Below are 25,943 nucleotides of genomic sequence, written 5' to 3' on the forward strand. Positions count from 1 at the left end.
CGCATGGATGAAGAAGAGGCAAGAGAAAAGGAAACTTCAGGAGAAGAAAAAGCCGCAGCAGCCCCAAGAAAATTCACAGTGAAGGGTTTAGCAGAAGCTTTGTAGACCTCAAGAAGCTCCTTAAAACGTTTGAAAATATGGACCCCAACCCCAAAAGGTTTCCATTAATACAGAGGAATGTTCATGGTGCATTGTTTGCTTACAAGCAAATCTATGATGAAAAACAAAAAACCAAGCAAACCAGCATGGACATATTTCCGAAAAGAGTGACACCGCCTCAAGAAGAGCCTCAGGCAGGTCTTTCAGGAGGGGTTCCAGAAGAAGGCATTATTATCATAAGAGATGACAGCTCCATGAGTGTTATTGCCCCTGGAGACCTCTCTTTGGGACAAGATGTGGAGGTAGAAGACAATAATACTGAATCTCTTGACTCTGTGTAGGACTAAGCTAATGTGTTTCCTCTGTCTTAATTTTTAACAAAAAAGTTTAATGAGTAAAATAAAATTAAAAAATTTAAAAACAGAAAAATTTTATAGAATAAGGATATAAAGAAAGAAAATATTTTTGTACAGCTGTACAATGTGTTTGTGTTTTGTGTTATTACAAGAGTCGAAATTAAAAAGAGTAAAAGTTTATAAAGTAAAAAAGTTACAGTCAGCTACCGTTAATTTACCATTGAAGAAAGAAAAACATTGTTTTGTAAATTTAGTGTAGCCTAAGTGTACAGTGTTTATACAGAGTCTACTAGGCTCTAGGCCTTCACTTTCATTCACCAACACTCACTGACTCACTCAGAGCAACTTCCAGTCCTGCAGCTCTGTTCATGGCGAGTGCCCTCTACAAGTATACCATTTTTTATCTGTTACACCATATTTTTACTGTGTCATTTCTATGTTTAGATACACAAATACTTACTATTGTGTTACAATTGCCTACAGTATTCAGCACAGTAACATGCCTTACAGGTTTGTAGCAGCAATAAACTAAACCATTTGGCCTCAGTGTGCAGTAGGCTATACCATCTAGGTTTGTGTAAGTGCACTCTATGAAGTTTACACAATGACAAAATCACTTGATGACACATTTCTCAGAACATATCCCTGTTGTGAAACGATGCAGAACTGCAGCATTTTCTTTCTTTAAAGTTATTTTTTTAAGGAAAACTTTTTATCATTAGGATTAGACACAGAGTTCTTATGAATGACACCAAAATAAGATATGTAAAGAAAAAAATTGATAATTTGGACCTAATCAAATTAAAAACTTTCTCTTAAGATACCGCCAAGAGAATGAAGGGACAAGCTATAGACTCAGAAAAAATATTTGCAAATCACATATTTGACAAATGCTATGCATCCAGAATATATAAAGAAACTATTAAAACATGACAATAAGAAAACAAACAACTCAATTAAAAAATGGGCTAAGGACTTGAACAGAATCTTTACTAAAGAAGATATAAGGATGGCAAATAAACACATGAAAAAATGCTCAACATTATTAGTCACAGATAAATGCAAATACAAAACAACAATTAGATACCACTACATAGCTATCAGAATGGCTAAAATAAAAAATATTGAGAATACCAAGTGCTGAAGAGGAACTGGAATTCACATATTGCTGGTGGGAATGCAAAGTGGTGTAGCCACTTGGAAAAACAGTTTTGTATAATGTTAAATATACCCTTACCACTGACCCCATGACCACACTCCTGGGTATTTACCCTAGAGAAATAAAAACTTATGTTCATATAAAAGCCTGTACACATGTGTTCATAGCAGATTTGTTTGTAATAGCTAATAACTAGAAATTACCCAATGTCCTTCAATGAGCGAAGGCATGAACAAACTGTGGTGTATTCACACAACGGAATACCAGTAAGTGGTAACAGGAACAAATTACTGATATACTAAACAACTTGAGTCCATTTTAAAAGCATTATGCTGAGTGAGAGAAGCTGGTCAAAAGGTTATATATTGTATGATTCCACTTACTTGACAGTCTCAAAAAGACATTATAACAATAGCAATCAAATCAGTGGTTGTCAGGGGCTAGGGGAAGGGGGTGTGACTCTAAAGGGATGGCTCAAGGGAGCTTTTTGGGTGATGGGACAGTTCATTTTCCTGATTCTCGTGATTACAAGAATCGTGTTAAATCTCATAGAATTCTACTTCAATAGAAAAAAAGGTCAAAGTTACTGTATGATTATTTTGAGGAATTAAGTTAAATTTAGAAAGAGAGGGGTTTTTGAGGGAAAGTCATCAAAAGTTGGATAAATGGGGTAACAGTCAGTAGTAGGATGAAAGAGCATGAGGAGCTTCATTAACAATTCAGCTCAACAATGTGGAAATTAAGATGCGATGAGCCTGGGCAAGCCTGGGATAAGAAGGAAAAGTTACACCCACCTATTCAGTGTTGTTTCCATAAGTGCCTGAGTTTCTTCAACTGAAAACTGTCTTCTCATGAATCCAGTCCAGAGAGGGTATGGTGGGGATAGGGAGCAAAAAGGAACTGCGTCACTGCACTTTGGAAAATCAGCCACGTTCTGCAGAAAATCTTGTTTTAATCAGTCTATGACCATGTGTACTCCTGACCAGTGGGCAAACAGGCATAATTCTTCAGAATTTTTCATCCCAGTGCTGTGTCCAAAGGAAAAGAAGTTCAGAAAGCTGGTCCTTGGTTGGCTGACGAAAGCTCCCAGATCCAGAGGGGAAACTGACAAATTGTAACAAAAGAGTAAGACCTGAAAACTTCATAGAATTGTATGACCATTCCCCAAAATGAAGGTAACAGAAGCAATTCAGTCTTTCATATGAGTGAATTATTTGTTGGTTACGTGGAAATTTATGCATTTTAGTATGGAAATTCTTAAGGGAAATTTAATTTTTTACCCACTGATATGCCATTTCATGATTGTTAAATGTTCCATTTAAGACTGAAGAGAATTTTAATATATTTTTCTGTTTTTTTAGGATGATAAAGAATCATAAAAGATATGATGGAAAATTTTAATTCAACCATCATGTATATTCACATACATTTGTCTCATTTTCCCATATTTTCTGTAGCTTTTCTTATAGTCTCAAAGTCATCGAAAACCTCAGGGTAATAAAAAAGCATAGATATGCTAATAAATAAAACAATCGCAATTCTAAGTCAACTGAGAAATAAATTTCTAAATATATTACCAACTTCTTGTATATTACAATAACGGATCGTATGTGTTATAAAAATTGAAATCTCAATAAGAAAAATACTATACATCTGTTGGTTTGTGAACACCCCTGTACATAAAGAGCAAGGACTAAGAAAGAAGCAGAGCACTCCAGATTGGTAGGGGGCAGGATTAACAAGCACAGGAACTTACTCACAAGGCTTGTCTTGGGTGGCTGCAGGATGAGTAGATCTCCATACTTGCCCTCCAGAATCTTAAAAGTTTATACAGAGGCCTTCACTGGGTTCAGTCATGTATGCCATCCAGATGGTCTCAATAACACACTGCTCTCTCAAGGATACATCCTTAAAAATGGCTCCCACTTTGGGAACAGTGGGCAGAATGTACAATCCAAGGATGGGGAGGGTGTAAGGAGCCTCCGATTGCCCAAGTCCAGCTTGCAGGTCAATTGGCAGTCATGTCCTCTCAACGACATCCTCCAACAATATCCAGTTTGAATTTATGTCAAGAAATCTGTTCTAAGACATTAACAATCTAAAATGTCCTTAACAAGCTTCGTCATACCTTGGAATACTGAAAATACCTTTTATTTTCTCCAAATGTATTGGATTTTATTCAAATAAGAGTTGAAATGATAGATTTTTAAAGCTGTAAGACACTTTAAAGATCCCTTATTACCACCCTTACAGATGAGGAGATTGAGAAAGAGTCCCACAGCTAGTTGGTGCAGAACTGGTATTTGCCAGAAGTCAGTGCCTCCCTTCTCTTCCCTCTGCTCTTCAGTGGTTTTCCTCCACAGGCCCTTAAAAGTGTACAATTTTTCCTGACTGGTCGGGGGAACTTCTGAATGGTCACATAATCTTTGGGTAACATTGCCTGAAAACAAACAGAACATATACTTCCTAAATTTTCAGAGCATTGTGTTTTGAGGGGCAAGTAAAATTATTACAGTTTTGGTCATTTTACTCTTTATGGTGTATATAGAGCTAGAGAAAATCTCTAAAGGAAAGGATAGGAGTTGGTTTGCTTGCCTGCTACCCTCTGGATATGCCTATATTACCTTAATATTTTGTTTGAGGAGATAACAAGAAAATATGATAATGACTCAATTGCAAAATCAATTCAGGGAAGTGTTTCAGGAGATGTAATTAGATTTGTTGTAGGAAAGAGATTCTCCTACGAAGTTGGGGGTTTGGTGTTGGAAGAAAACAATTACAACTGAGGTGTGTGTATCTAAACTTGACTGCTCCTTGGCTTGTGAGTGGGGTCTACCTGTATGAATGCCAGCTGGTACCTGGCAATAAATGTTCAGCAAATGAGTGAATGAATGCTACTCTTGCCCCATAAAATGTTATCTATGTCTACAACAACTTAGAGAAGTATTAAGATGATATTTCAGCTCAACATAAAGAAGAATTTTCTCAAGTTAATTTTTTTAATTGAAAGAGAAAAATTATTTAAAAAAGAAAGAAAGAATGGGTTATCTTCTAGAATATTTACTCTCCTATTCTTTGTGCAAGCAGAGGCCAGAAAACCACTAATAGGAATCCAGTGGAGGACATGAACATACATCATCTAAGATTCCTTCCAACTCTGAGATTCAATGCTTCTGTGGTAAATGTGTTGCTTTATGTTCAAAATCATTCAGTATTATTCTCTTATCCACATCTTTCTTACTTTTTCTCTTCAATTTGTCTTTCTTAAGTCAAAAGATTTGGTAAAAATATTGATGAAAATTGATGTAATTATGCTATGTGAACATATCTTATCTATATCTATATCTACCTATTCCTATATATAGCACATATATTCATATATTCCTATATATGAAACGAATTAAAAAATTTCAAAACCTTAGTTATGTAATTGATTTACTTGAGTATCAATTAATTTATTTTATCTATCATGAATGTCAAGTGCCAAAGAGTGATATCTGGTCATTAAGATCAGAATGTCCTGGGGCCGGCCCCGTGGCCAAGTGGTTAAGTTCGCGTGCTCCACTGCGGGGGACCAGGGTTTCGCTGGTTCGGATCCTGGGCGCAGACATGGCACCACTCATCAGGCCATGCAGAGGCGGCATCCCACGTGCCACAACTAGAAGGACTCATAACTAAAATATACAACATGTACTGGGGGGATTTGGGGAGAAAAAGTAGAAAAAAAAAGAAGATTGGCAACAGTTGTTAGCTCTAGAGCCAATTTCTTTTTAAAAAAAGAATGTCCTAATAAACTATTTCTATTCCATTTACTACCAAAAGGGATTGGCTATTTGGTGATTCTGTTGAAAATGATGCAAGTATGCATCTATAAGCCTCAACTGGGAGTCCATATTTGAATATTTTTTTATATTAACTTTTCCCTCAAGGAAATAATAATGATAATATGATAAATGTTTATACAGGAATTTATAATTTGTAAAGCAATTTCACATATTTATTTGATATAGTGCTTTTACACCATATTATAGCCTCACACAATCCTGCTGTTACTACCCTTTTATAGACAAGAACACTTAGGTTCAGAGCAGTTGCGTGATTTGCTCAAAGTTACCCACATAGTAAGTGATTGAATTGACACTGAAAACCCAGTTTTCCAATTCCTGATTCCACGGAAATTCCTTCCTCACTACACTAATAACTGATAAATGTTCTCAGCAGTTTCTTCAAAGAGGTAATCAAGTTAATAATGGGGTTGTTTGCTTTCTATTTGAATGCTCTTCAATGTAAAATGTAGGAGTGGGATAAATTAAGTCCTAGAGAAATAGGTCCTACAGAAACATATTGTTTGATTTAGAATTTTTTCAAAGTCTCTTTAAAAATTATAACAATGATATATAACATTTTAGTAAATATAATTAGGAAGCATTTAAATGTTCACAAGATCTGCTACTATATAATAAAATGACAAATCAAACTATGGTATAATGCCAAATAGGAATATATCATGACTGTATCTATATGACTCTAAAATAACTGGATATTTTTTAAATTCAATATTGCAGAGTCCAATCATTTAATTAACCTTCCCATTCTTTGGTCATATTTTTCACATAGCAGAGGTAAGGCCTCTATTTAAAGAAACATAAATACTCAAATGAAAATTGAAGAATTCAGCCCAAAATATCTGGTTTTTCTTACGTGAACCTTTTGCTAGTTATTTTTCATATTTGACTTCAGGGTCTGCTCTTAGATCTTAAGATTTTGAGCACTGAAACTATATCTAGATTATATTTTTCTCCAACACTCTGTTAGGAACAGAGGTGTGGTCTAACAAATGTGTATTGAATTGAATAAAACATCAAACAGATGGGCTCCAAGATATCCTACTCCATGATCTTTGGTAATTTTCCACAGCTGTTTGTTTCTCAACAAAATGAGAACCAATACTTTCAACATAGCCGACAACTCCTTCTTTCCTAAAATCATTTCATCCCATGGCTTGAGAACACGTCTCTCCTGGTTTCCAGCTCTCCCTCTTGCTTTGCCTTTCCCTTTAGTGTTGGTGCTTCCCAATATCCTCTTTTCTACTTCCTCTGTTCCCTTTCCACATTATCCCTGGGAATCTTCATACAACAATAATTCCCAAACCCATATCTGCAGCTCATAACCTTCAGTAGGGTTCTAGACGTATCTATCTAGCTGCCCAGAGGAGAGCTTCACATCTTCGCTTGAATATTATACAAACACCTCAACCTGAACTTATTCTCTTTCTCCACAATGGGCTCCTCTTATTATGTCCATTGTTCACTTAGTCTTCGAAGGCAGAAACCCTAGAGTCCTTGACTCCCTCTGCCCCTCATGCACTACCTCCTGTGTCTTCCATGTCCTGGCGACTTTGCCTTCTTAATATCTCTTTATCTTGGTCTCTTCTTTCCATCCTCATTACCACAGCTCTTACAGAGGCTCTTATAATTTCTCTTAAATGATCTAGTCTCTCAACCCATTTTCAATGCTATAGCCTGGGTCCTCATAAAATGAAAGTATGATTAGGTCCCTCCTGGCTTAAACTGTATCTCACTAGCTCACCCTTGCCCTCAGGATAAAATCCAGCTTCTCAGGAGAACCTTACAGGCCTACCATGATCTTACTCCCTCTCCCTCCTCCAGCTTCGTCCCTTGTCTCTATGCTTCAGTGCAAGCCATATTAACCTACTTTTATTTTCCTCCATATGCGATCCTCCATTTGTGCTTATATACCATTGCAGGTGTCTCATACTTTCAGGCAAGAAATGAAGGCAGGAAATAGGGAGTCCATACTCCCACTTCAGCAGATTAGAAGGAATAAGATATCCAAGGACAATATGAGTAGTGGCAGTTACCAAGAGGAAAGGAAAACAGGCCAGGGATAGAGATTTGTGGTTAATAAGAAAAAAGAATGGAGTTTAGAAGTTGGAATATCTTTGTGGATTTCTGCAAAAAGAGGAAAAGCAAGGGAAATGTCTGGAGAAGAAAGAGGAAATGTCATTACTCACAGCCAACTTGAAAGCTAAGGAAACCATGAATTCTTGATTTCCTGATTCCCATAGTTCTCCAGAAGGCATTGGGTAATGACATTTCACCTATCTTCTCATGCCCTTTTCTCTCCTAATTAATAACAAAATTAATAATGGCTAGTATTTACTGAGAAGTTAATATGCACCAATCATTTTGCTTAAGTGCTTTATATAATCTCTTATTTAATTCTCACATCAACCTTAACAGGCAGGTGGTTTTATTCTCATTTTACGGAGGAGGGCACTGATGAACATGGGTCAAATGACCTGAAAGAACTTTCCACATTAGCACAGCGAGGAAGAGGAATAATTTGCTCATATATCCATCTAGAATCAGAGTTAAAGAAAATTGACATCTCTTAGCCTACCTCTCTCTCTTATCTATGGGTAAGAGCTTTGTTTTCTTGGTAGATTTTTTTATTATAAGACAATCATTTTATGAATGATACTAAATGTATTAAATTCTGTCTCCTTTATTTAATGATTGCCATGTGCATACCACGAAACTTTCTCCCTGAGAAAAACTGGACTGTGGTGATTGTCTTTGTTAGATTATTCTTTTCTCTTTTACAGCAGATACACAGATGGACAAAGGGTTAATTGTGGCAGTTTGAGCTATCTTAACTGAACTGAATTTAATGCATAGCTAATTCAATCAATTGATTTAATGGCCTTGTAGAGACATGAACTTTTTCATGAGAGAACTAGAGATGCAATTTATTAATGACATCATTCCAAACCTCTATGTGTATAAACAAAAATCTTAAACATGAAGAACATACAAAGATATGAGACACCATGAACTAGACTTAGTAGAATGTATTAGTAGCAATGCTCTACTGGCATCAGAGCCGATATCACAGCAAATTAATAAGATATCAGCTGCATAAGAACAGAGGGATTTTTATCATCTAAATGTGTATCCTTCTTTCTTTTCCTTATACCAAAGATATTTAGGAGAAAATATTTTAAAAATCAGTATAAATAAAAAGCTTCTCACCAATATGACACCAATCAGAGTCTCAGACTTAAAAGTGGTGAAAAACATCTTACATATTCTTCCTTTGACAGTCTGTCTTCTCATATATACTTACCATGCAACTGCTTTTCAACCTAGCATGTATATGACATCAATCTCCATGTGAACAAATAAGATAATTATATTAAAAATACACTGCAATTGAGAGAGATGAGGCAGTAGAGAAATGGAGGAATGTGAGGGAGAGATATTTGCAAAACAGTGGTCCATATTCTAAGTATGCTTTATTTTGAAAGACCCTATCCTCTTTGTATTTAGAAAAAATCTTATGTTCTAGCCAGAGCAAAATGAATTTGGATGAACTTTTTCATTAGACTTGTACATGATGGTATTTCCTTGTCATCTGGTGGTCTGGACATAATTTACTTTCTGAGAATTGGCAACTAAGAATTTTTAGAAACACATTAACTCTTTCATGTGAACAGGACCCATATAGTAATCTACAGATGCTATGTACAAAATGCTCCTCTAGTGAACAACCATTGGTTCACAATTGCCTAAATTAAGTCTCAGGAGTAGAATAAAGCCCTTGGCTGATGTAAAAACAACCATCACCATATAATAATCCATATTTATTTTGTGTGTGAGCCAATTGAAATCCAAGGTAATAGTTAGGCTGTGTCTGGTCAACAACACAATAAGAAAAAGGACATTGGCATAGCATTTTCAGCCATCTGGGTGGCTAAATAAGATTACTGCTAAGAGCTGACTAGAAATTATCTGACGGATTTAATCAAAACAGATACTAGTTCTGGATAATTCAGACCAAAAGACTGATGTTTCTTCCTACTAGGGAGTCATTTGAAGAGGGAATTTGAAATCAGTGCAAACGATGTCTTTAAGTCTTCCCTTCACCGTATGAAGACAAAAGATCTGCCTACATAAAATTACTGAAAGAACCATTTGAAGGGCAATTTTTCAGCTGATGGGCAATTGGGAGCCATTTTGTTACTCAAATTCTTTTTCCAGGAATAACCATCAAAGCACCCATGAAGAGTCTTCTTTGTTTTTAGAATCCATTAGTGTTGCTAATAGAGAAAGTGGAAAACTTACTGCCCAAACTATGAGAATTTGGCTAAAAATTATCCAGACATTGAACTGGGCTCAAACTGAGTGGTAGTTTGTCACATTAGAATTCTGGTCACTTAACATAAGGACACAGGAAAACTATTCAAACTAACAAAAAACAAAACATAATAAAACAAAAATAACAGGTTGTATGTGGTGAACGGGTGGGAGAAAACTAAGTGCATTGATTGACGCAGCTAACCAGTCTGACGGAAAGGTTAAATCACCAAAAATGGTTGAAATAGCCTGTGAGAGTTGGTAAGATTTAGTCCAGGTTAGCAAATCCTTATTCTGCATTTGTAACCATGTGAGCATCACTACCCTCTTTGATGGAATAGGATATTGTCCCTGCCTCAAATGTCTCAAACACATAAATCAATACTTGCAGTTCAGTTCCATATACCTGTGATGGACGGATGAACAAGAATCAGAATTTCTACAGATTTTGGAGTAAAAAATTGAGGATGAGTGAAAGAAAGAGAATCAGGAAATATGTCATATTTTCAGTGACAAAAAATACAACTTAAAGATAAATAGTGACCAAGATGGCCTTAAGGTTCCCCTCAGCTTGATTATACCTTTAGAAAGGCTTGCTTCTGACTCTAGGCCCCTGACCTACCTTTTCTTAGAGCATTTACTTTATGAATTCTTTCTTGGTTCCCTTGAGATGTAAATCTTCTTAGAAGCCCCTTGCCAGTTTTACAACCCAAGACTGTCTTTCTCAAGGATGAGGAGCCATCCTCTTGAAACGTAATCATCAAGGAATATAGAGCCCCTATCTCCCAGTCTCTGTGGAGGGTAGGAACCTAACTTCCATGGCACCAGTTGATAAACATAGGTGGCCTAATCACAGAGAAAAACATTTAAAACTCAGGAATAACTCAATGTGCTGGACACATCCCATTGATCAACCTCCCTCCAATGTCCTCCAATACTTTTCTACCAGCTCACTCTGCTCTTAAAAACCCTCCTTCCCTTTGTTTCCACGGAGTTGAGTTCAGACTTGCTTCTGGTTTCTCTCCCCTGTTGCAATAGCTTTGAATAAAGTCTTTCTGGCCTGTTTAACTTTGCCTGATGCAATTTAGCTCCAACAACAGAAAGTTAACAAGTAGACAAGATGGGAGGACATTTCCAGGCAGAGAACACTGTATTGGTGAAGGTGTGGAAGTATCATATTCCACCATGTATTGGGGGAGATCTACCCATATTTGCTGCATATGTGAGGCTACAGTCCTTTCTGCCTACCCCCCACCTCCACCCCATCAGCAGTGCCAGGACACAGTTAGGTGTGCTTCTGCTAATACCACCCATTGTCTTCTACTCTCTCCCTCCCAGCTGGGAGGAATCTTCCAAGACCTATATCCTCAGTTCCCTCCTATTACCATTTCCCTCTGCTCCCTCCATACAGTCTCCTAGGTGAGTAGGTTTGAATATAAACCTGGCCGCCACAGTCCTACACCGTGGCAAGGAGGTAGAGTTGGCTAGTTGTCTGAATAGGGCATAAGGAAAATGGAAACTTCAGGCAGAAAACATAAATTAGTATCTCCACAAAATTTACCAGACCAAGTCCAACCTCCTCTGTAAAGCAGTTCTTGAGTCCCACACTAATTTAAAAGCTTCACCTCTGTGATCTCAAAGCCCCACCCACCCAGCTAACGGGGCCTCTGCTCTGGGGCACTCTCACATTGAGTCCAAAAAAAAGTGCAGAATACTCCTCAGTCTGTTCCCTCTTCAGATCTGTCACTAGAACTCTCCAGTGTCCATTCAGTCTTTTCTGTCTTCCTGATGAAAGTCATAAGAGGTCTTCTAATATAGTTTTGCCATTTTATAGAAAGAAACTAAGGCCCAGAGTAGTATAACCACAAACCTAAATGCATGAAGCTGGCCAATTACATGGTCTAGATTAGAACCCATACCCCTACTTACCTGTTTAGTGCTTCCCTTCCCTGTGGAAGCACCTGTGGGCAACTTGCTGGACCATCCTAGGTTTCAGATTGCTTATCTGCAAGATAGGGTAACAGCCGGTACTTCACAGGGCTTTTATGAAGAGAAGTAATACGCAAAAGCACTTGATGCAGTCAGTCTGACAGTGTGTGTTCCATGAACTCTAGATCTCCAGCCAGTTCTCTTCTTTCCTTTCTCTCATTGCATTTATCACAGCTCACTGATATCACTTATTTATCTATCTCAGTTCATTGCAAGCTCCTTCGGGTAAAGAATTGGTATTTATTTGATGACCGATCTCTAACATTTCATCCAGTACAGTTGCCTAGTAAATGTTTGCTAAATAAATGAAATGATAAAGCCCTTAAAAAGGTGTGTAAACATAGCCACAGATTTTTGTGGGCACCAAAACTGTTCAAAAGTAATCCCCTGAGGGGGGAGGTAATGGGAGTTATTGTCTAATGCATATGGATTTGCTGTCTGGGATGATGAAAAAGTTCTGGAAATGGATAGTGGCACTGGTTGCACAATTTTCAAATGTACTTAATGTCGCTGAATTGTACCTTTAAAAATTGTTGAAATAGTAAATTTTATGTTTTGCGTGTTTTTTCACAATTATAACAAAACAAAAAAAGCCATCCTCTTGAGAAGTTGCTTCCATAGAGAACATCTGTAGGGTTCCAGAAGAATGCAGTCCATGTTTACAACGGTTGGAGACTTGACCTCAATCTGAAGTTACTCTTCCCTTCCTCACCGCCCTACCAACAAAAGGAGAATGGAATGTGATTCTCTCCCCAGCTCCACACATGTGGCAGGCAGAGGCAGTGGTAGGAGCCAGAGACACATTGTTCCTGTAAGTTCAAAGAGGAGCTGTTCCTAGGCAAGAAATAACTGGTGGCAACCATCTTGGGAAAAATATATTCCAGAAGTTTAAATACAGTGGACAACTCTGTATTTTAAATCTGAATGTTTAGAACCTGCAGATATACAGACTAAGAACATTTTGTATTTGCAGATTAGAGCATTGACCACTAGGTACTTGGACTTTGCCTTGAACTTGCACAGGCTGCTCAGAAGGGTCGCTGATTACCTCCCGGGATTAACCTTCTCTTCTGCCTCCATCTTCCTGCTGGCTGCTCGTGCCCTATGATGTCAGATGACAGCATTGCTGTCACCACAGAACAGTTAGCCAGAGAGGTTGGAGTTAACGAAGGCTGCCCCATTGTTAGGTAGCAACGGGGAGGAAACACTCAAGACTTCCTGTGTCCACAGTACACAGGTTAGGCAAGCAGCGAATCTTATAGAACACAACTTTTGCCAGCTTCTTGTTGTCTGGGTGTGCAGCCACGCTTGGGAGGTCCCCAAAATACTACCTCCTCTGACCAGGGCCTCTGGACTCTAAGAGGACTAGTTCTGACTCCCGGTTCCCTTTCTTTCCTCCCTCCCTATCTGGGGAGGGAGAAATTAGAAGCTATGCAAGTAAATGTGAAATATGGAACATTTCTTTAAATTACAAGTTTCTTGTAATTGATAAAAAAAAAATAAAATCATAGCTAGTGTTTTATAGCCACCTAGTGGCCAAAATTGGGCTCTGCAGTAGGAAATTTAATTTTCTCTCAAACACTAGGTCTAAATTCTAACTTTATTTGCTGTCTAGACACTGCTTAGAGTCAGATAACATATGAGAAATCTTACATTAACTAAGGAGACTAAATATGAAAAAGTCAAATATATGGGTCATTTCAGAATGCTTTCAAAACCCTTAAATTTCTGGGTTTTCCAAATGGACGTATGACTGAGACTCAGTTCTGAGATTGTGATGATAATAACAATCATTATAAAAATAGCTAACATCTATTGTGTGCTTAATATGTGTCAGACAATATTCTAATGCTTTTAAGTGTTATTCTTTTACCCTACAATAGCTCTATGAGGCAAATTCTAGCATTACACCCCATTTTTAAAAGAGAAAGCTGAGATAAAGAGAAGTGAAATAATTTGCCCCAAGATCAACCACCTACTAACTGGTAAAGCCAAGATTTAAAATCCAACAGACTAGCTTCAGAACCTTAAGTCCATTTAGCATAGGATAAATACGTACATTAGGTACATGTAGGACTGTGGAACCAATTAGTAATGTGAACCTTGCTAATTTTTTGACCAGAATGTGGTTAAGTTTCAAATGTATGGGAAAAGCAGAAGGGCCGTAGGAATTCAGGGATGGAACTTGACGAAAGGCATTGCTCAGGGAAATTGCAGAGACAGCAGAAACTTGACTTCAAACATTGGTGTGAAGTGGAAAGGTACAGAGGAGGAAGCGTGGCCCAAATAAGAAGGGACAGCAGGATCAAAGGCAGTGATGCAGTGAAGTGAGGGAGGGTGGGTGCAGTGAACAGAACAGGTGAATGAAGTACGGAACAGGAGGACTTTTGTGGAAAGAGAGGAAAGTCAGAAAGGTCAGTTTGGGCCATATTGTTCATGGAGGACCTTAACATCAGATTAAGAAGTTAGACCTTTAGCCAAGTGGTTGTAGAGAATTAGTGAGAGTTTAAAAATAGTATTTATTGCTTTTATAATTTGTTATTACACTTTACATAACAGTTATACCGTATTTTAATGTTTCAGTTTTGTCTTTTATTACAGTACATGTCTATTGTAAATAAATAAAATAGAAGCATAAACACTGAAAGCAAAACTAAAATTATAGGCAATTCCAAGCTCATACTATTAACCATCACTGTTTTTTTTGCTGAGGAAGATTTGCCCTGAGTTAACTTCTATTGCAAACCTTCCTCTATTTTGTATGTGGGCTGCCGCCATAGCATGGGCACTGACCAGTGGTGTAGGTCCATGCCCAGGAACCAAACCCAGGCCGCCGAAGCAGAGTACACCAAACTTAACCACTGGGCCATACGTGTGTATGTATCCTTTCGAAGAAAAAACATAGATCCCATTCAAAAATAGAATAATGATTTACAAACTGTATTAGACCTTATGGTTTTCTCTTAATATATCATAAACATCTTCCTATGATGACACATGTATTTTTACAGCAAAATTTAATGGCTTCACCCTATACAAAATAATTTACTCAATCTCATATTTTTGAATTGCCTTTACATCTTTGTTGAAAAATCAATAATCATATATGTGTGGGCCTCTATTCTGTTCTATTGATCTATCTGTCTTTTTTGATTCCAATGTCACAATCTTTTGCTGTTGTTGTTGAGGAAGATTTTCGCTGAGCCAACAACTGCTGCCAATCTTCCTCTTTTTGTATGTGAGCCACCACCACAGCATGGACACTAACACATGAATGGTGTAGGTCCACACCCAGGAACCAAACCGGGGCTGCCGAAGTGGAGTGCACTGACCTTAACCAATAAGCCACCAAGGCTGGCCCTCTAACAATATCACAATCTCGGTCAATGTAACTTTACACTAAGACTTGAAACCAGGTAATATAAGTTAGCCAAACTTGTTCTTCTTTTCAAAGTTGTTTTGGCTATTCTATGTTCTCTGCATTTCCATATGAATTTTAGAATTAGCTATCAACATCTACAAATAAGCCCGCTGAGATTTTAGTTGGGATGGTGTTATATCTGTAGATCAAACTGGGGAGAATTGATATTTTATCTGAGTTTATCCATAAACATGGCACTTATCTCTGTTTATCTTGGAGTTCTTTAACTTCTTTCAGTATACTTTGCAGTTTGCAGTACACAGTCTTGTACATTTTTTTTTTTAAAGATTTTATTTTTTTTCCTTTTTCTCCCCAAAGCCCCCCGCTGTTACATAGTTGTATATTCTTCATTGTGGGTCCTTCTAGCTGTGGCACGTGGGACGCTGCCTCAGCGTGGTTTGATGAGCAGTGCCATGTCCGCGCCCAGGATTCGAACCAACGAAACACTGGGCCGCCTGCAGCGGAGCGCGCGAACTTAACCACTCAGCCACGGGGCCAGCCCCGTCTTGTACATTTTTTTCTCATATTTATCTCCAAGTAGTTCATATTTTTATGCTATCATAAAAGGTATTGTTATTTTAATTTCAATTTCCAATTGTTTGTCTCTAGTATATTGATGTTGTATCTTGCAATCTTGCTAAATTTACTTATTAGCTCTAGTAAATATGTACATATTTACATATAGGATTTTCTATATAGATGATCACGCCATTTGTGAATAAAGACAATTTTACTTACTCATTTCCAGTCTGGATGTCTTTTATTTCTCTTTCTTGCCCGGTCGGACTGCCTAAAACCTCCAGTACCATGTTGAATAGAAGTGGTGAGAGTAGACATTCTTGCTGTTTCCTCATCTTAGGAGAAAGTCTTTCATCATTAAGTATGATGTTAGCAGCATAGTTTTTGTAGTTGCCCTTTATCAGGTTGAGAATATTCCTCTATTCCTAGCTTGCCAAGTGTTTTTATCAGGAGCAGATGTTGCGTACTTGTCAAATGCTTTTTCTTCATCTAGTGTGATGATCAGATTGTTTTTTAGTCTGTTAACATGTGAATTACATTGGTTGGTTTTTGAGCATTAAACTAACTTTGCATTCCTGAGATAAGCCCCACTTAGTCACGATGTATTATCCTTTTAATATAGTGTTAGATTTGATTTGTTAAAATTTGTAAGAATTGTGTCTCTATGTTCATGAACAGTATTGTTATTGTTCTGCAGTTTTCTTTTTTCTTCTTCTTCTTTCTTTTTTGGTGAGGAAGATTGGCCCTGAGCTAAAATCTGTTGCCAATCTTCCCCCTGTTTTTTTTCCTCCCCAAAGACCCAGTACATAGTTGCATATCCTAGCAGTAAGTCATTCTACTTCTTCTGTGTGGGATGCCACCATAGCATGGCTTAATGAGCAGTGTAGGTCTGTGCCCTGGATCTGAAGCGATGAACCCCTAGACCACTGAAGCAGATTATATGCACTTAACCACTCGGCCACGGGGCCAGCCCCCTGTAGTTTTCTTATAGTATCTTTTTCTGGTTTTAGTAGCATAGTAATGCTGGCCTCATAGAATGAGTTGAGACATCTTCAATTTTCTGGAAGAGTTTGTGTTGAAATATTATTTCTTCCTTAAATATTTGATAAGATTCACCAGTGAAGGCATCTGAGAACGGAATTTTCTTTGTGGGAAGGTTTAAACTCCAAACTTAATGTCTTTAATAGATACAGACATTCTAGGTTCTAGGTTATCTACTTCTTCTTGAATAAGTAGTTTGTTTCTTTTAAGGAATTTGAAATTTTTCTTGTTTTTTAAGGTGGAAGCTGATGTCATTGACTCGAGATCTTTCCTCCTTTTTACGATAGGTGTTTTTTAATACAGGTGCTTAGAGTAAAAATATTCTCCCTAATTACTGCTTTAACAGTATACCATATATTTTCTTATGTTATATTTTCATTTTTAGTCAGTTACAATTTTTTTCTAATTTCACTTTTGATTTCTTTTTTGACCTATGGGTTATTTAAAAGTATATAATTTAATTTCCAAATATTTGGGGTTTGTCCAGATAACTTTCTGTTACTGAGTTCTAATTTAATTCCATTGTGGTCAGAGAACACATTTTGTTACTCTATCTTGATTGCAAACAGAAATTCAATCCCATATTTTTGGACTTATAGGTTGTTTCTAATTTTTATGCTGTTAAATACAATTGTTGGATGAAGATGGACTTGGAGTCTTTGCACCCGTTCTTTAGTATTTTCTTAGATAAATTCCCAGAAGCAAAAATTTTGAGTCAAAGAGTATTTCTTTCCTTTTACAGAATTTGCACATATTCTTAGGTGGCTTTTTTCATGCTTTTCTTTATATTCAATAATGTGCAAATATTTTCTTCAGGTCGATAATTTTTTTCTATAACATGTTCTTAATGACTGCCTAATATTTTCTTGATACACTAAACTATATTTAACAATCCTCTTTTGTTAGACATCTCAGCTCTTTCTAATTTGGGACAAATCTCCATAATGCCTTAAGAAATCACATTATGGATCATTAGTTTGTAGAAGAGGATTGGCCTCATAAAAGCAGTGATTTAGGAAAATCACTCAGGAACTAGTTAGAGGATAGATTTGGGCTGAGAAGGACTGGAAGTAGGGAAATGTGTTCCATACTATTAGGATTCTAATATAACACTGCAAACATGAAGCTGTGGTGGTGACCGAGGAATGGAGACGTCAGGATGGGTGGAAGAAATATTAAAACAAAAAGAATCTATCACACTTAGTGACTGATTTTGTGGGAATTAAAATCAGTCTTTATCTTTAAAGCAGTGGCATTTTTAGATAAAATTGTGTCTCCACATTTATCCTTAAAATATCTATTTTCTTAGCATTTGTTCTCAGTTGTCAAGCAGTAATGTTTTCTAATTACTCAATAAGGATTTCTTCGTAGATGATAAAAGGAAACCAGACGAAATGTTTTCTAAAGCAATTATATCTAAGGAAGAACAGGATTCATATAACTTTACTTTATAAGGAATTCTCTTAGTCTCAAAACATTTTGCCTTTTTGAATTATTTCCTTACCATATAAAGAAATAGCAAATTTGAGAACTATCTTTAATCTCATACTTTTATTTGTTATCTTGCAACATTTAAAAGCAAAACCTATTTGGTCACTTGACCTAGAGAAAGAGAACTCACTACATCTTTCTATCAACGTGCCGGAGAGGACACAGCCTGTTCCTGGAGGCTGCAGTGCCTCCTGAGTGCCTGGGGCAGGGCAGGCCTTGCTGGGTATGTTCAAGGAATGGATAAGGCCCGTGTCTGAGTCTTCCTGTCACATCTTTCTTCACCCATATCCTTTCCTCTGTACTTCTCTTTGCTACCACTCTCATCTTATAATTTTTGAATGCTAAGATCCATGAAATGTTTATTATTGTGTGCATTTGCACAATTTGTCTCTGGGTAGATTATTTAGCTCTTTGCTCAAAATTCCAAAAATAAAATCTGTCATCTCATTTTAAGGTCTTTTCTGAGCACTTCCCTGAAAGCCTTTGCCTTGGCCAGGTGGTCATAGTCACAGGGAGGCGAAGAATAGATGCCTGGCTTCATTGTTCTTGGAAGGCTCCATCAAATGGCCAGGCCCAACTCATTAGACTAAGCACCAAATTTCCTCATGAGCGGCCCGGAGAAACAGAAAGCACACAATCAGTTTCCTCACTGCTCACTTAGTGTCAAAAAGCAATAATACGATAATCTAAATGTGCTTAAAGAAAGACTAGTTTCCATTCACTTTGTGTCCTTGAGTAATTTTCTAGTAGGTCAGCTGTATAAACTAACTCAACCACAAACTCAGTTCCACAGGGGTCAAGCAGCACTGACTTTAATCAATTTATGAATTATTTCCCTCACTCCTTAAGTCCCATCTGCAACTCTGATGGTCTTAAGCTGTTTAAATTCTTGTTACGTCATGTGCATGTAATAATATTGGTAATGACTACCCATCCATATCAAGTCTAAAGCCTTTAAGATAATAGAAGCTTCTCCACTACTGTCTCAACCCTCATTAACTAAGTCTCTGAAGTGAAGACATTTATACCATGTGTTGTACATTTCTGTTTAGTGTTGTATTAGCAGCCAAACACTCTTGATAAAGTATAATGGCTTTTCAAATAATAAATATCATTCTAATTTCAATCCTTTGTTACTTACTGTCTTGATACCTTTAAGTAACTCAAATTCTCTAAGCAGTGATGTGTTGAAGCAGGAGCCCCCTTGTGAGAACGAACTGTTAAATTTTCAGGAGTTTTGCCCACAAGTTGTTAAACCTTTGGAGACTTGAAATCAGCCATGGCAGGAGTACTCACCACAGATGGTAGCAAATGCTACAAAGCAGGGCACTTTTTTCCCCACAGAGAGCTAGTTTACCAGGTCACTACTGTCTCCAGGCCTTAGTTTCTCCATCCATAAAATGAGAAAAATAATTCCAACCTGTGCTGGACACATTCAGTTGCAGTAAACAGAATCTCTCTGCTAGTTTAAATAGAAAAGGGGGCCGGCTCTGTGGCCGAGTGGTTAAGTTCGTGCGCTCCGCTGCGGCGGCCCAGGGTTCGGATCCTGCGTGGACATGGCACTGCTCATCAGGCCACGCTGAGGCAGCGTCCCACATCCCACAACTAGAAGGACATGCAACTAAGATATACAACTGTGTACAGGGTGGGTTTGGGGAGGTAAAGCAGAAAAAAAAAAAAAAGATTGGCAACAGTTGTTAGCCCAGGTGCCAATCCTTAAATAGAAAAGGAATTTGCTAGAGAGTCTTAAATGCCCTACAGAATTGTAGGGAAGACTGATAAAATAGGTTATAGTTTGAATGCTCAAAAACAAATCTGAGAACCACACCATAAAACTGGGCCACCAAGGGACCTGCTGCCTCTTCTCTGGAAGTTACCTGCCCCTTTGGGAAGCTGCAGCTCGGTTACCAGTTCTAAAATACTTTGCCTCCACCACGATCAGGAAAGCCTCCCTGATCAAGACGCCACTACAGGCAAACCAGAGAGCTCCACACTGCCTCTCACCTTTTGAATATTCCAAGAGAGCATCTGATTGGTAGAAACCAACTCACAAGCAGAACTGTACCTGCATGGGAGGCTCAGAGATACAGCCTTTATTTCAAGTGGTCTTGTGTCCAGATTAAAAAAAAAAAAAAATCGGAGGTTCTGTTGCCATCAGTTAAAAAAAAGACGGAGAGGAGCTATTATAGGAGGATACCTAGCAGTCTGCCATAGACCACCCATTTCCATCCCTGAGAGCTGAGTGCCCTTTTTGCTAAATAGAGAGCAATTCATGCCCTACCTAAGACATATGACCTCAAAGTCCCATCCAGAGACTTCCAAGCTCAAAGACGAGGATATCTGAGTGACACAAAGTCCTCTCCATCAGGTCCACATGTGGCTACCTATGGACAAGTGATCTAAGAAGTGATGGGTGAGTTATCTCCCCATGCCCAACACACACACACACACACACACACACACACTTCAATGGTGGAGTAGGAACAGGAAAACTATAATAAAAAGTTCCTTTCAGAAAAAAATATTGTGCTGGGCAGGAATTTCAGAGACCTCTGCCCTGGGCAATAGACTACTATAATTTTCTGGGTTAGCCCATCCAACAGCCTCTGGTTGCTCTCTCATCTCTATGATTACTGGCTTTGTTTCCTTGGAGGTCCTTCCTTGTCCACTAGCCTCCTTGACTGCATCTGAATTGGGCATTGGGGAGCCTGCCCTTCTTGGGGCCGCAAAACTTTCACATACTGCTTTTTGCTAGTGCAAGTTTGGGTACTTAAGTTTTCATTTTGCTCAGACAGTCAGGCTTTGGCAGGCCAGGTTTATGGTTTCTCTAGTAAAGAATTTCCTCATAAACTTAGTAGGCTTCCAGTCTTCCTTCTGGTCAGTTCCAGTGTGAGAATTGTACCCAAAGTACTCATCTAGACATTATATACATATTTAAATCTGAAGATCTGGTTTTAATTATTAGCTTCTATGCTCTGCATAGCTTTTCTTCAACCTACTAGGGGTATTTACGGGTAAATTGTGTCCCCCCAAAAGATATGCTTGATTCTTAACCCTCAGTACCTCAGAGTGTAACCTTATTTGGAGAGAGGGTCTTTCTAGAGGTAATCAAGTTAAAATGAGGTCGTCAGGGTGAGCCTTAACCCAATAGGACTGGTGTCCTTATAAAAGGGGGAAATGTGGACACAGACATGCACACATGCAGACTGCCCTGTGAAGATGAAGGCAGACATCAAGGTGACACATTCATAAGTCAAAGAAGGCCAAAGGTTGCCAACAAACCACCAGAAGCTAGTGGAGAGGCATGGAACAGATTCTCCGTCACAGCTCTCAGAAGAAACCAACCCTGATGACACCTTGATCTCAAACTTCTAGCCTCTAAAACTGTATGACAATAAATTTCTGTTGTTTAAGCCAATCAGTTTGTGGAACTTTGTTACAGCAGCACTAGCCAACTAATTCAGATGGCTACCATATTGCCTTAAAATAAGGGTCTTGAATGGTAGGGCAACACTCTTAATCTGATCTATACTGCTGGGCTGATTCTCATTGTCTAGCCCAGAATGCTTTGGAGAGGCGCTTGTAAATAGTTGGCACCACAGTGTTCCTTCCAAGCAAACTCATTATTGCCTCCGTGTGGGGGTACAGACACAATAGAGTTCTTCAACACTGTGAGGTACCAAATTATTGGGCTCACAAATATTTTAGATTCCCTCCCACAGGTTGAGATTCTCTGCTACAGCTTTAGATTCTCTCTCTTTTCCTTAGCAGAAACATATTTCTTTCATTTCTCTTTGTAGACTTGCTAGATCTACATATAATTCATCTTTCTCTTGTAAAACTTTGCTGAAAATAGCAGAAGCAACCAACCTACACCATTTTGAATTTTTCAAATGATTTAACCTACAATACAGGCTTGATAAGCAGGTCATCTCCTTTCCAAGGTACTTTAGGCAATCATTTATCAAATATTTTGCCACTGAAAGACAAAGGTCTCCAGTTTCCTGTCCTCATCATCTGCTGCTTGGACTGCTAAACCAAGGAAACGTATATTAATATCCTTATGGCCACACCGCATGTCTACATTCCAAGTTTTTTATTGGTCAGAGTTCATTTGCAGAGAACAGAATCCATTTTAGCTAGTTTAATCAGAAAGAGATTTAGTACAGATGTGGTTATGGCTTAGCGAATTAGTTAGAGGGCTGAAAAAACAATCAAGGAATCCTTTGAGAACAGTACAACAGAGTGGGGCCACTAAGGCAGATATTCCTATAGCTTTTGGGAAACCACCAAGATCATAAAGCAATCTTAAACTGGGGCAGGGGATTGGGAAATAAGCCTGTGGTAAAACTGCAGAAGCAGTAAAGGCGTGACTTCTACCCTGCAAATTTCTCACGAGTACATCTGAGTAGCAGGATCCAAGTCAATTCAGAGCTCTAGGTATCAGAGTGCCTAGGAAATGTCTGTTATTTTGGACTGTGATGTACTCAGCTAAAAATTAAGGGCTGCATTTCTGTGAGAGAAAAGGGAGAAGGAGATAAAGAACAGCAAGTAGATTGTGAAATGTAAATGTTTCAGGATTTATTTCTGACACGGAGCAGGCCCTTAATTATTGACAAATTTATGGAAACATAACACAAGTTCCCTCTTTAAGATAGAAAATGTGAAATCAGAAACATGAGATCAGGTTTGTAAAAGGCAAACTATGTCACAATCACTTTGCATTTTTGCTTATTCAAGTGCAACATAGTGTTCTCTGAGCTGGAACATTGACCAACGTAACCCTCTGGTTAACAAAGTTCATTCTCTGGAGAGTAAGTGACCTTATAAGTCAAAGGTCCTGGTCCAATTGAAGTCTCTTGGCTTTGTTCTTTCTCATGAGGTTTCACCTCCCCATGTCTTGTGATACCCATGATCCAAGGAAAAAAAGGCTCTCAGATATGTATCGAGCCTGATTTTATCTCTTCAAAAATTTAATTCTTAAACCTAGATTTGTGAAATATGTTTTAGAGCAGAGGTCAGCAAAGTTTTTCTATAAAGAAAAACTTTTTAGTTTTTCAGGCCATACGGTGTCTGTTGCAGTTTCTCAATCATAACATCATAGTGTGAAAGCAATCATAAACAGCATATGGATTAATGAAGGTGCCTATGTGCCAACAAAATTTATTTACAAAAAAGGTGGAGGACCTAAATTTGGCACACAGGCTGTCATTTGCCGACCCTTCTTTTAGGTAATTGCATGAAATAAATTTTAAAATTAAAAAAAAAAACTTCACCAGAGATCACTGCAGATGTGCACTCTAGGTGGCCCCTTCCCTTCTCCCTGAGTGTAGAGTCCTTTCGTTCATACACTACAAATCCTCAACCTAACTTCTGATGTTTGAGATAGCACATCTCTCTGCTTGGTTTCACTTTATGGTCATGTGTCAATGTTCTTCTTACTATTTGTGAAACTAAACACAAGACAAAATTTCTTTAGCTTCAATAACCATCTTCATAATGGAGATAGTAAGTTGCTACCAACCGTACTCAACACCCTGAAGCAACCTATGTGTTTTTCTGTCAGCCTCAACTGTCGGCTAGTCACCACAGGGTCCTGACATCCCTTAGATACCGTGAGTACCTGTGAGCTAGCACGGCCTCCCACACCCAGACGGAAACTCTATTGCTGTCCTGTCCAGACAGGGCATTGGCTTTTGAACTGAAAAGGAGAATTGCATAGGGATTAAGATCACAGGGTTCACATTTCACCTCTGCCACTCATTAGCCATTTGACCGTAGGATAATTACCTAACCTTTATATGCTTCAATTTATGCAAGGACATGATAACACCTACTTAGAGCAGTGCCTAGACTATATCAAACATTCTGTAGATGCTGTCTACAAGTGAGAATTTGGTATTAGCTATTTATATAGTTTATGATGATTATAATCTTGTTAACAGGCCTTCATTTTCATCTGAATATTTTGTTTTTTAATTACCCTAACTTCTTTCTGACCAGGAAAAACATAGCAACAGATGAACACAAAGCAAAGAAACAAAAACCTCCCTACCGGCATCAGTGTGAATAACCTTATGCAGCACCCCCTTCTAAAAAAAAAAACTCCTCCTTAATTTGTTTTAAACACGTTCTACCAAGTTCTGTGAGAGAATACGCAGAACTGCTGAACAATGCACGCTCAGCTGAAAGCTAACAACGAGAGATACTAATGTTCTACTTTTCCGAAATGGTTATGAGGACTTGTTCCTCTCTACCAGTGAACTGTATAAAAGTCCCTGGCAAGGATTAGGCCTTTCATTTCTGGTCCCCACGGCTGTACACAGGTGCCTGACAGAGAGCTGTGAAACATATAACGAGTTTTATGGGAGTTAAGAGCCCCACTTTTAGCCTCCAGCAGACCTGGACCAAATTCCAGTTCAGCTACTCAGAAATTAAGTAATCTGCCTTAGGATCTCTTCCTGGGGCTTCATTCTCTTGCTAGTTATTATTGCCCAATTATTGTGGTCCTTGTTTGAGTGTGTGTGTATATATATAATATATATATGGATATATATATATATTATATATATGGATTCTATAATCTCTCTATATATTATGTATGGATATATATAATCCATACATATATGGATAACACTTTGAGATGGTTGTAGAAAAGTGCTTTGTATAAAGTTTTACATACTTTATATCTCATTGAATCCACTTAGCCCCTCAAGGGAGGTGTGTTTCACAGACGATTACATGTGAGATGACAATGGAAAAGTAATGACCAAATTATTTTTCCTTTTATATATAAAGAATGAAGCAAGATTTTAAAAATCTGCCAATAATGACTAACAAGTGGTATTTGATGATTCTTTTAGTGACTTCAACTTAAAAACTTATGAAGTATCATTTATTCTCATTACAAGTCTATCAAAAATGACTAATGGTGCAGCATTGCATTCCTTCCTACTCTTGGTTCTCAAACTACATATCCTAGTAAATACAATTTGCAAACACCTGATCTTTAGTATTCAGACTTGCCAAGCATCCTTCAGATGGATGACTTCACAGCCACTGGAAGAAATGTTACTCATCTTCAAATAGATAAAAAGCAGAACACTTTGTAAGGCTGCTAAAGCCACCTGCCACACCCCTCCTATTGTCTCCTTTCAAGGTTGTCCTCTGAACTCCCTTATCTGAGGACAAACGCTGGGCGACACTCTTGCAGGGGCTTTGTTTATATGATTTTTCATACAGCACTCTTAATCCTCAGTCAGGGGAGGCTGGAGGATGAAAAGGACCAGTCAACCTCGGCACGGGCTCATTTTCTTTTCTTAACTGACTATTTTTGGCCCTGAGGACGGGTAGTGCAGCTATACGATACTAGATCTTCACCGCGGAGGAGAATGTATGCCAGCCTTCTCCCTCACTGTCATCATTCCCTCCTTTGTGTTCTATTTCTCCCAGCTGGATTTACTATCTGCCAAAATTCTTTCACAATTACTTGACCGCGGGACGCCCCGCCCGAGCCAAACCCACAGGCAACCCCATACCTGAGGGGTACCTCGCTCCGGCTCCTGCCAGTCCACATCCACGCAGAATCATTCCATTTCCCTGCCACCAATCAGCGCTCCGCACGTTGCCGCGCCAGCCAATCCAAGCAAACTCCCGTTCCTCCTCCTGCTAACTTCCACCTCTACCTTCTCGGGGCATCCGGGTTCGAG

The 25,943-nt window shown here is 38.3% G+C and overlaps 1 long non-coding RNA gene across 4 annotated transcripts; it reads right to left on the reverse strand.

The window, feature by feature from the left end:
• Positions 1-1,450: 1,450 nt before the first annotated feature.
• LOC124241620 (uncharacterized) lies at positions 1,451-25,880 on the reverse strand. 4 transcript variants are annotated; one of them, XR_006889271.1, is made up of 4 exons: positions 25,773-25,794; positions 11,703-12,478; positions 3,375-4,054; positions 1,451-2,718 (listed from the first exon to the last, which is right to left on the reverse strand). It is a non-coding gene; the product is annotated as an uncharacterized LOC124241620 (long non-coding RNA). The 4 variants fall into 4 exon arrangements; XR_006889269.1 differs by having other exon boundaries at positions 3,371-4,054; XR_006889270.1 differs by having other exon boundaries at positions 1,451-4,054; positions 11,703-11,778; positions 25,773-25,880.
• Positions 25,881-25,943: the final 63 nt, after the last annotated feature.

The sequence above is a fragment of the Equus quagga genome, chromosome 7 (assembly GCF_021613505.1).
Source record: "Equus quagga isolate Etosha38 chromosome 7, UCLA_HA_Equagga_1.0, whole genome shotgun sequence".
NCBI lineage: Eukaryota > Metazoa > Chordata > Mammalia > Perissodactyla > Equidae > Equus > Equus quagga.